This window comes from Lontra canadensis, unplaced genomic scaffold (genome assembly GCF_010015895.1).
Source record: "Lontra canadensis isolate GAN:19392208 unplaced genomic scaffold, GSC_riverotter_1.0 scaffold1, whole genome shotgun sequence".
NCBI classification, from domain to species: Eukaryota; Metazoa; Chordata; class Mammalia; order Carnivora; family Mustelidae; genus Lontra; species Lontra canadensis.
Window position 1 is genome coordinate 34,559,160 of NW_022630995.1, and position 12,024 is coordinate 34,571,183.

Sequence of the window (12,024 nt, forward strand, 5' to 3'; positions counted from 1 at the left end):
CACTAATTAGGCAACTCTTGGCCCTCCCCTAGACTCTTAGAGAGTCATCAGAAAGTCCAAGCACATGGTTTGAGAGTTGGAACTTTGCCACCTGACCTCTGAGAGAGGTGAGAGGCTAGAGATTGAGTTTAGTCATATGATAATTAATCCCATATTAAAACCCCAATAAACCTCTGGATACTAAGGCTCAGAGGAGTTCACTGGTTGGTGAACCCACTGCTGTGCTGGGAAGGTGTTGTGTTAGATTCCACTACAAGAGGGCATGGAAGTTTTTGTCCTCCTCTTTCCTCCCGAAGTGTTTTTTCCACTTGGCTGTTCCAGAGTTGCATCCTTTATAGTAAAGCTGTAATTATCAGTATCGTTCTTTCAGTGAGTTCTGTGAGTTGTTCTGAGAAACTACTGAACCTGAGGGTATTGTAGGAAGCCCCAAAGATACAGCTGGTTTGTCAGAAGTATGGGTGGCCTCCAGGACTTGTAGGTGGCATCTGAAGCAGGGGGCAGTGTTGAGAAGAATTTTGTCCTCTTAACTTGTGAGGTTTGTACTCATTCCTGGTAGTTACTGTCAGAACTGAATTGAAATGTTGTACACCTAGTTGGTGTCAGAGAATTGCTCTCAGGACGTAAGTTTGACAAGTTTTGACATACATGTATATTCCTACCACCAGTGTGTAATTTTTTTTGTAAAGTGTCTGTTCATAATTTTCTCCTATTTTTATAATGTGTTAGAGGACTCATACGCCTACCTGATTTCAAAACTTAATGTGAAGCTACAGTAATCAAAATTATGTGGTATTATTAAAAGGATAGATAAATAAGAGCAGTGTTACATAATGGAGAGTCCAGAAATAGACCTGTACATTTCAGTCAGTTTTATTTTCAACAAAGATGCCAAGACTGCTCAATAGAGAAAGCATAGTCTTATACAAATGGTGCCTGAACACCTTTACCCGAAACTCACAGGACATATAGGAATTAACTCAGAATGAATTATAGACATAAATGTAAAAACCTAAAACTATAGATGGTCTACAAAAAATTCAGGAGGAAAACTTTGCAGGCTTTGTTTAGGCAAATACATCTTTTTTTTTTTTTTAAAGATTTTATTTATTTATTTGACAGAAGAGAGATCACAAGTAGACAGAGAGGCAGGCAGAGAGAGAGAGGGAAGCAGGCTCCCTGCTGAGCAGAGAGCCCGATGCGAGACTCGATCCCAGGACCCTGAGATCATGACCTGAGCTGAAGGAAGCGGCTTAACCCACTGAGCCACCCAGGCATCCCTAGGCAAATACATCTTAGGGTCAGATACAAAAAACACAAACCATAAAAGAAAAAAATTGATAAATTGGACTTCATCACTTAAATCATCCTTAAAGGATTCTATATTGTTAAGAAACTTAAAATATGAGCCAAACATTGAGAGACAATATTTGCAAAATACATATATGATAAAGAATTGGTATCCAGAATACAGAAAGAATTCTCAAAACTCATTTAACAGAAAAAAAAGCGAGAGATTTGACAAGACACTTCACCAAGAAAATGTACAAACAGCAAACAAATACGTGAAAAGATGCTCAATTTTGAATTTCATAAGTTTAATTTTATTAGAAAATACAAATTAAGGGGAGCCTGGGTGGCCCAGTCAATTAAGCATCTGACTCTTGTTTTGGCTCAGGTCCTGATCTCAAGTCCCTCCCCCTCCCTCTTAAAAAAAAAAAAAAAGGAAAGAAAATACAAATTAAAAAACCCCAATGAGATGCCACTACACCCCTACTAGTATAGCTAAGAATAAACAGAAAACTAAAACTGGCTCAGCAAGGTTACTGAATAGCAGCTGCCTCTCTCAAACAATGATCATGGGAATGCACAATAATACAATGACTTTGAAAAATGTTTTGGCAGTTTGTATAAATATTAAAGGTGAATATGCAGTTAGTATATAACCCAACAGTCCAACTCTTAGGTTTTTACCCAAGAGATACAATATAAACATGTTTACAAAAAAGCCTATACATAAATACCTATAGTGGCTTCATTCATTAATTGTCAAAAACTAGTCCAAATACTAGGCCAACATGTCTCAAAAAAAGCAAAATGATTGAAATTCTGTGAAATACATTACATACATAAATATATGTAAAATATATTTAAACTATATTCCTGGGGTACCTGGGTGGCTCAGTCATTTAAGCAGCTGCCTTTGACTCAGGTCATGATCCCAAGGTTCTGGGATTGAGCCCCACATCTGGCCCTGCTCAGCAGAGAGCCCACTTCTCCTTCTCCCTCTGCCTGCTGCTCTGCCTACTTGTACTCTCTCTCTCTATCAAATAAATAAGGTATTTAAACTATATCCCTACTGGAATACTTCTTGGTTAAAAGGAACAAATTAATTGATATATGCAACAACACGGATAGATCTCAGATGCAATATGCAAAGTGAAAAGAGCAATAAAATTGCCAAACCTCTTGTTAGATCATGTTTCTCAACCATGGTCCTGTTGACCCACTCAGCCTGCAATTGGTGGTTGTGGGGAGCTGTCCTGTGCATTGTTGAGCAACATCTTTGGCCTCAGTGCACTACATGCCAATAGAACTCCTTTTCTCTATGTTACAACCAAAAATGTCTCTAGACACCATCAGATGTCCCCTGCAAGTGGGAGGCAAATTCACTCTTCCTTTCTTGGAGTACAAATTTGGCTTAGTTTTTTTTTTTTTTTTTTAAGATCTTATTTATTTATTTGACAGATCACAAGTAGGCAGAGAGGCAGGCAGAGGGAGGAAGGGAAGCAGGCTCCCCGCTGAGCAGAGAGCCTGATGCGGGGCTCGATTCCAGGACCTTGGGATCATGACCTGACCCACCCAGGCGCCCCAAATTTGGCTTAGTATTTAAATATTAATGTAGTTCAACATAAACTACTATAAAATGGAAAACTCATGTTGTTATCTCAGTAATTGTAGAAAAAGTATCTGAGAAAAAAGATCCAACACATCATAAAAACTAATAGCTTTAGGAATAAAATAGCAGGGCGCCTGGGTGGCTCAGTTGTTAATCGACTGCCTTCAGCTCAGGTCATGAACCCAGGGTCCTGGGATCAAGCCCCATATCAGGCTCCTTACTCAGCAAGGAGCCTGCTTCTCCCTCCCACTCTCTGTGCTTGTCCCCCCCCTCCCGCCGTTTCTCTGTCAAATAAATAAATAAAATCTTAAAATTTAAAAAAAGTAATAAAAGAGAGCTTTTCAACCTGATAAAAGGCATCTGCAGAAAACACCAGTTAATATAATACTTAAGATGAAAAATCAAGATGCAATGTAGGGCTCCATCCGAGGACCCTAGGATCATGACCTGAGCTGAAGGCAGACACTTAATGACTGAGCCACCCAGGCTCCCCTCTTAATAGGTTTTTTTGTTTGTTTAAGATTTTTTTTTTTTTTATTTATTTGTCATTGGGGCGCCTGGGTTGTTCAGTGGGTTAAGGCCTCTGCCTTTGGCTCAGGTCATGATCTCAGGGTTATGGGATCGAGCCCTGCGTCGGGCTCTCTGCTTAGCTGGGAGCTTGCTTCCGTACCCCACCCACCCTGCCTGCCTCTCTGCCTGCTTGTGATCTGTGTCTGTCAAATAAATAAATAAATAAATAAATAGATAGATAGATCGATCGATCAATCAATCAATCGATCGATCGTTTTAAAAATAACATTTATTTGTCAGAAAGATAGCACAACAAGGGAGAAGCAGACTGCTTGCTGAGCGGGGAACCCGATGTGGGACTCAATCCCAGGACCCTGGGATCATGACCTGAGCCAAAGGCAGATGCTTAACCAACTGAGCCACCCAGGCCTCCCTCTTCATAGTTTTTTTAAAACTGTTTAAAGACTTGTATTTCTCTATTAAGTACAAAAGAAGAGGGAAAACAACTTTTCAGAATAATTTATTTACCTGAAAAGATGGCTGTATTGACATTTTTCCTTAAATTATTTCCAACAGTTTGTAAATTGTTGATTTGAGGACCACATAGAACATGTAGACATGTTTTGCTTTTCCTTTGCAATAGTGGGAACTTTATGGAGTTGCTAAAATTCTCAAATCAGATGATTTCACTTAAATTTTTGTTGTATCTTAAACACCTGGATGATTTTGCAGTATTTTACTGCACTGTCACCTGGAAATAATTAACTAAAGCTCACTCTGTCTTTAGTTGGGGCATGTGTTCTCCATTTCTTCCCAGTCCTTCTTTCCATGTCACTCTTCTCTGGTTGTGACCCCTGCTATAGACCCATGTTTAGGATTATATTTACTTAAAAATTCTAAATAAATTTCTAGCAAACAGGTATGTACTTATTAATTGATTATCTAGAACCGAGTAAGTTTTATGCCAGAATGGTAGGAATATATATCAGGGGTCACAATGTTGGTGTGTGTGTATGTACATGCACACACACACACACACACACAAAACACTCATATGTATATGTAATCAGAGTAGATGTTAAAGATGTGTTTTGTGCAGGATGCCTGGGTGGCTCAGTTGGTTAAGCGTCTGCCTTTGGCTCAGGTCATGATCCCGGGGTCCCACGTCGGGCTCCTTGCTCAGCGGGGAACCTGCTTCTGCCTGCTGTTCTCCCTGCTTGTGCTTGGTCTCTCTCTCTCTGACAAATAAACACATAAAATCTTAAAAAAAGAGAGAGAGAGAGATGCATTTTGTGAATTCTAATGTTTTTTTCTTAAAAAAGTATATGCCCACCCACTTTGTGCCAGTCAGTGTTCTAACCATTGAGCATACATATGTTAACAGACAAAATTATTTTCTTGAGAAACCTGTAATTCAATTTATTTTTTTAAGGTTTTAAAGTAGAATTAGAATACTTTGTGTCATTGTATTCCTGTATCTATAACATCTGTGTATCAAGTTAATTATGCAATGGTAAATATGTTCTTTTAAAATCAGAAACTTTTTTTTTAAGACAAGTCTGTTTGGTGAAACTTTCATTTCAGCTATTAATATATATGTCTTGTATTTTGTGGTAAATGCATTCATTTTTTAATTTTAGTTTCTTAGTTTGATAAAACTTCAGACCTAGAAAAGCTACAAGAATAGTAAAAAGAGTCTCCTGTGTTCTCCAGATATTAACTTTACTCCTCTTTTCCTCTCTGCCTACTCCCATTTCCTATATGAGCACAAAGCCGTTTAAAACAAAAATAGTGTATTCACTTTAAGATTCCATTTTTTATGTTTATATTTGGGCTCATAGGGAAAGTGATGTGTAGTCATCCTCATCTGTATTTTTGCCAGGTTAGGTCATTCATGCTATACTTGTCTATATTTTATGAGTGTATTAATAGCATTCCTTTCTGAAAGTTTTGAAAACCTAGTTAAGCTGATTCCCAAGGATCATATGTTCTTTTGTGTTTTTATTTTTATTATACTATTATTATTTCATCCTGAACTTTATTTTTTTGTTTTGTTTTGTTTACATGTTTTGATATATTTGTGTTTATTTTACCTGGTTGTAACATTAATTAACATGTAGCTAAGAAAATATCTCCCCAGTTTTAGAAGTCATTTGTACTGATTTTTTAAATTGTGGTTAAATATAAGTAACATAGAATTTATCATTTTAACCATTTTTAAGTGTACAGTTGAGTGGTGTTAGGTACACTCACATTGTTGTACATCATCGGCACAATCCATCTCCAGAACTTTTACATCATCCGTAACTGAAACTCTGTACCCATTAAAAGTACACAAAGTCCTCATCAAATACTAAGTCCTCATTCCCTCCTCTTGTTAATCACTGATAATCACTGTTGTACTTTGTCTCTATAAATTTGACTACTCTATGTACCTCGTGTAAGTGAAATCATATGGTACTCTGAAAAGGATATAAGAGAGGCACCAGGATGGCACAGTCGGTTGGGCGTTTGCCTTTGCCTTGGGTCGTGATCCCAGAGTCCCTGGATTGAGCTCAAGTTGGGCTCCCTGCTCAGCAAGGGGTCCTGCTTCTCCCTCTCCCTCTGTCTGCCACTCTGCCTACTTGTGCTCTCTATCTCTCTATCAGATAAATACGTAAAATCTTTATAAAAATAATAAAAAGGATATAAGATACTGGTGGGGAACTAATATAATAACCACTGTCACAGCTTTCAAAGATTTTTTTTTTTACCACAACCCATGTTAAGGAATACACTTTATATTGTGCTCCCCAGTTCAAACAGCCATTTATATGATATTTATCTGAAACCAAATTTCAGCTAAATTAGACCTTTATCATATGTGCTGCCCTCTAATGTTTTCTTTTCTTACCTCCCTTCTGTGCTAAGTATTGATCTTGTTCTGGGGCTCCGTGAACCAGGGCAGATTACCTACAAGTGCATAATTTTCCTTAACCATAAACTTAGATGACAATAATACCTACCTCTCAGAAATATTGTCACGAATAAACCACTACCATAATGATTGCTTCAGAGCCTCCCACACGTGAAAGATCAGTACCAGCACAAAATGGATGAATCCTTCCTGTCTGTCTTGACAAAGCTTAATGCTGCTACTGCCACACACCGCAAAATGCCTTCGCTCCGTAGGTGCCAGCCAAAAAAAGAAAATAGCAGAAGCAATAGCAACACAACCTCTTCCGTGCTTCCACTTTCCAAATCATGAATAAGTGCTTCTGATTGGCTAAACTAGGTTATAACTGTAACCCTTAATGTAAGATGACCAAGGATGTATAATTTTTAGCTTTCCTGCTTCAGTACAGAAAGGCATATTAAAAACTGCAGAATGGATGTGGTTTAATTTAATCGTTGCTGTATAGTAAAACAAAACCTCATGGGTTAAAATTATTATTCCTCACAGCTCTGCGATATGATTGCTCCATGTGGTGTAAGCCAGGGTTACTCTTACAAGCTAACTCTAGCTGGGAACTCAGCTAGGAAGGGCTTTGAGTTTTCTGTGTAGTCTGCCTTTAAATGTTGTCTCATTTTCCAGGTGTATGGTCTCTTCTTTCTTGGATAGTCTGGTCTTCCTAACAGCGTGGCTGTTGGGTTCCAGTAGGAAGCATCCCAGCCTCTCTGTGCACCTGGTTACCAGGCCTCGCCTTGCATTTTGCTTGGTAAAGTCCCATTGGCCAAAATAAGTCACAAGACCAAAACTGGCGTCTTTCTGAGAGAGTACCAAAGAAGATGTAAATATTATGAGACATAATATGGTAGTTAGCCTCCAAGATGGCCCTGAATGAGCCTCATTTCCTTATATTTTGACTGAATAGGGCTGTCCTGAGTAATTAATAGGCTATTTCAGAAGTGACAGTGTAGGTTTTTGAAGGTTAGTTCGTAAAAGATTGCCATTTATGACTTGGCGCTCTTGTATCGCTCTCTGGGAGAAAGCCGGCGCCATCCCATGAGGACATTTAGAGCAGCTGTCTGGAGAGCCCCTGATGCCTTTTGCTAAAAGCCAGTGCCAGCTTACCAACCATGTAAATGAGCTACCTTCATAGCACACCTGGTAGGCCCATTAGACTTTCAGATGATTACCGCTTTGATGGATTACAATTTCATTAGAGAGTCCAAGCAAAGCCACCAAGCCAAGTCACTCTCCCAATTCCACCTGCATAGAAACTGTGTGACAAGTATATGTGTATTGTTTTAAGGTACAGAGTTTGGGGGTGTTTTGTCATACAGCAATAGATGACAAATACATCGATTTTTCCATGTATTTGTCCTATTTCCTATATAATAGGAACTCCTTTTCTTTTCTTTTCTTTTCTTTTTTTCTTAGATATTATTTATTTCAATCTCAAGTAGGTGGCGAGGCAGGCAGAGAGAGAGAGAGAGAGAGAGGAGGAAGCAGGCTCCCTACTGAGCAGAGAGCCCGATGCGGGGCTCGATCCCAGGACCCTGAGATCATGACCTGAGCGGAAGGCAGAGGTTTAACCCACTGAGCCATCCAGGTGCCCCGGAACTCCCATTTCTTATATAATAAAATTTTAAACTCCTTAGTTATGGCATTTAGGAAGGAGTACAGTTTGCCCTTTTTTACTTTGTCTCTTGCCTCCCGCTGAACTTGTTCAGATTGCTTCAGAATACTTTATGTCTCTGATGACTTCAGTTTCACAACTCCCATTTGGTGCTCTTTATTTCTCTAAGAATTCCTAAACTTCAGGTGTTTATCTTCTGTATTATATTATTAATTCCAACTAGATAATCTCTACTAAAATGTTAATAGATAACCAAAAATAAGGCTTTAACATCTCAAAGGAATGTTTGTAGTTGAATAGTAAGTAGGCTCTCACTAACTAGTAACTGCATACCAAACCAGGATACAAAGCTGTAGCAGAATGGCAGGAGAGTTTTGGTATTTCAACCAGAGTAGTTAGTACTATACTGATCTACATAGTCTTGGGACTTTTTTCACCAGTGAAGCCATCTAACATTGGAGATTTTTTTTCTGGGAAGGTTTTAAATTTCAGATTCAGTTCCTTTTCATAGAAATAGAATTATCCAGATAGTGTATTTTGTGTGACAGCCCTCTCCAGTGTATTATTATTTTTATCAGGATGAATAATATAATATGTCCTCTTTTTAATTCCTGATATTGGCAGTTTGTGCCTGCTTTCTTTCTCCTTGATTTATTCTTAAAGAGACATGTCCATTCTATTAGTCTTTTCAACAGTCAATGTTTGGCATTGTTTGGTTTTTTTCTCTTTTGTATGTTTTTCAAGTTCATTGACGTCTGTTTGAACTTTTCCCCCCTTTGATTCTACCTCCTTTTTATTTAATTTGGTATTTTTCTAACTGCTTGCAATGGAAATGTAGATCACTGGTTTTTCATTCTTTCTTCCTTTGTAGCTTATACATTTCAGGCTGTAAATTTCCTATAAGTACAAATTTAACTGCGTCCCCCAACTATTGATAGTTTATATTTTCATTATCATTTAGTCCAGAATATTTTCTAAATTCCATTATAATTCTTCGAGCATTTGACTTTCACTAAATATATAAGGAAGAGGGGCGCCTGGGTGGCTCAGTGGGTTAAAGCCTCTGCCTTCGGCTCAGGTCACGATTCCAGGGTCCTGGGATCGAGCCCCGCATCAGGCTCTCTGCTCAGCAGGGAGCCTGCTTCCTCCTCTCTCTCTCTCTGCTTCTCTGCCTACTTGTGATCTCTGTCTGTCAAAATAAATAAATAAAATCTTTAAAAAAAAATATATATATATATGGAAGAAAGATAAAAGCAGCATTATTATAAACTTTCCATATAGTAAGGAAAAAGGGATCACTTATCAATTTGTTTGAAGCCAGTACAACCTCATTTCTAAAATGGACAAGGTTGGGGGCACTTGGGTGGCTCAGGTGATTAAGCGTCCAGCTCTTGGTTTTGGCTCAGGGTCATGGGATTGAACCCCATGTTGGGCTCCATGCTTAGAGCAGAAAATGCTTGAGATACTCTCCCTTTCCTTCTGCCCTTCCCCCTTTTCATACAGTCTCTTTAAAATAAGGAAAAACAATAAAATGGACAGAGTTGTCTTTAGAAATCTCTGTTATTGGTCAGTTTCTTTTGTGAATTAAAGTAATTGAAATTACAATTTCGGGGCGCCTGGGTGGCTCAGTGGGTTAAAGCCTCTGCCTTCGGCTCAGGTCATGGTCTCAGGGACCTGGGATCGAGCCCCACATCGGGCTCTCTGCCTGCTTGTGATCTCTCTCTGTCAAATAAATAAATAAAATCTTTAAAAAAAAAATTAGAAGACCAGTCAGTGAGATTTACTTTATTTACAGAATTAGGAGGAAAATATGATCACCTCAGCATGCACAGAAAAAAATGATAAAATTCAATACATATGGTAAAGTCATCTTCTGTGTGGTTTATTTCACCTAGCATAATACTCTGAAGGTTCATCCATGTTGCCATGAATAGCAACATTTCAATTTTTTTTTTTTATGGTAGATTAATATTCTGGTGTGTGAGTATGAGTTTGTGTTTGTGTGTTATCGCCTTTATTCTCTATCGGTGGACATTTAGGTTGCTTCTGTATCTTGGCTATTGTAAATAATGCTGCAATAAACGTAGGGGTATATGTATCTTTTCTAATTAGTTTTTTTATTTTCTTCAGGTAAACACCCAGAAGTAGAATTATTGGGGCATGTGGTGCTTCTATTTTTAATTTCTTGAGAAACCTCAGCGCTGTTTTCCACAGTGGCTACACACATTTACATTCCCACCAACAGTGCAGGAGGGGTCCTTTTTTCTTTACATCTTCTCTAATACTTGTTATTTCTTGTATTTTTGATACTAGCCGTTCTGACAGGTATGAGGTGATATTGCATTGTTTGCATTTGTATTTTCCTGATGATTAGTGATTAGTTGAGCATCTCTTTATGTGTCTTGGCCATCTTTATATCTTCTTTGGAAAAATATCTGTTCGAGTCCTCTGCCCATTTTTAAAAATTAGATTATTCGGTATTTTTATTGTTGAGTCTTACGGGTTCTTTATATATTTTGGATATTAACCCCTTACCAGATATATCATTTGCAAATATCTTCTATTCAGTAGGTTGCCTTTTTTGGTTTATTGATGATTTTCTTTGCTGTGCAAAAGCTTTTTAGCTTGATGTAGTCCCAGGAGTTTGTTTTTTTTTTTTTTTTTTAAGATTTTATTTATTTATTTGACAGACAGAGATCACAAGCAGGCAGAGAGGCAGGCAGACAGAGAGGAGAAAGCAAGCTCCCTGCTGAGCAGAGAGCCCAATGTGGGGCTTGATTCCAGGACCCTGGGATCATGACCTGAGCTGAAGGCAGAGGCCTTAACTCACTGAGCCACCCAGGCGCCCCCAGGTGTTTATTTTTGTTTTTGTTTCCGTTGCTTGTGGAGACAGATCCAGAAAAATACTGCTTAAGGTCAATGTCTAAAAGATTACTGCCAGTGTTCTCCTTTAGGAGTCTTATGGTTTCAGGTATTACATTTAGGTCTTTAATCCATTTTATATTTGTGTGTGGTCCAGTTTTATTCTTTTGCATGTAGCTGTCCAGTTTTCCCAGCACCACTTATTGAAGAAACTGTCATTTCCCTATTGTATATTCTTTCCTCTTTGGTGGATTGATTGACCATATAGGCATGGGTTTATTTCTGAGCTATATGTTTTGTGCTAGTACCCTAGTGGTTTTTTTTTTTTAATTCTCTTTTTTCTTTTTATTAAAGTGTAACTGACACACAATGTTACATTAGTTTCATATGTACAGCATGGTGATTCCACAACTGTATGCATTATGCTGTGCTCACCACAAGTGTAGCTACCGTCTCTCACCATAAAACATCATTACGATATCACTGACAATATTTCTTTCATCCCCATGACTTATTCATTCCATAAGTGGAAGCCTGTGCTTACAACTCCCCTTCACTCATTTTCCCATCCCCTATTAACCCTGTAGTTTTGATTATTACAGCTCTATGGTATGCCATGAAATCTGGGATTATGATGCCTTCAGCTTTGTTCTTCTTTCTCAAAATTGCTTTTACAATTCAGGGTCTTTTGTGATTCCATAGAAATTCTAGGATTCTTCGTTGTAGTTCTGTGAAAAAATACTATGTTTTTTTTTTTATGGGAATTGCATTGAATCTGTAGACTGCTTTGGGCAGTATGAATATTTTAACAGTATTCTTCCAAATAATGAGCATGGGGTTTTTGTTTTAGAGTGATTCTAAAATGTACATTTGATAATTTTTGTAATTACAAACAATAAGAGAGGTTATTTTATAATTACAACTTTTAATCAGAAGTACAGCTACAGGGCGCCTGGGTGGCTCAGTGGGTTAAAGCCTCTGCCTTTGGCTCAGGTCATGATCCCAGGGTCTTGGGATCAAGCCCTGCATCGGGCTCTCTGCTCAGCAGGAAGCCTGCTTCTCTTCCTCTCTCTCTCTGCCTACTTGTGATCTCTGTCTGTCAAATAAATAAATAGAATCTTTAAAAAAAAAAAAGTAGTATAGCTACATAAAAATGCTTAAACATGGTTTTCTTTTGTGAAACCCAAAACCTAC

At 38.2% G+C, this 12,024-nt stretch overlaps 1 protein-coding gene across 4 annotated transcripts in view; it reads left to right on the plus strand.

Annotated features, from left to right (window-relative positions):
* PDS5A (PDS5 cohesin associated factor A) overlaps nucleotides 1–12,024 on the plus strand; it is a 135,305-nt gene that overhangs the window by 39,810 nt on the left and 83,471 nt on the right. The gene's annotated exons all lie outside the window — the stretch shown is intronic.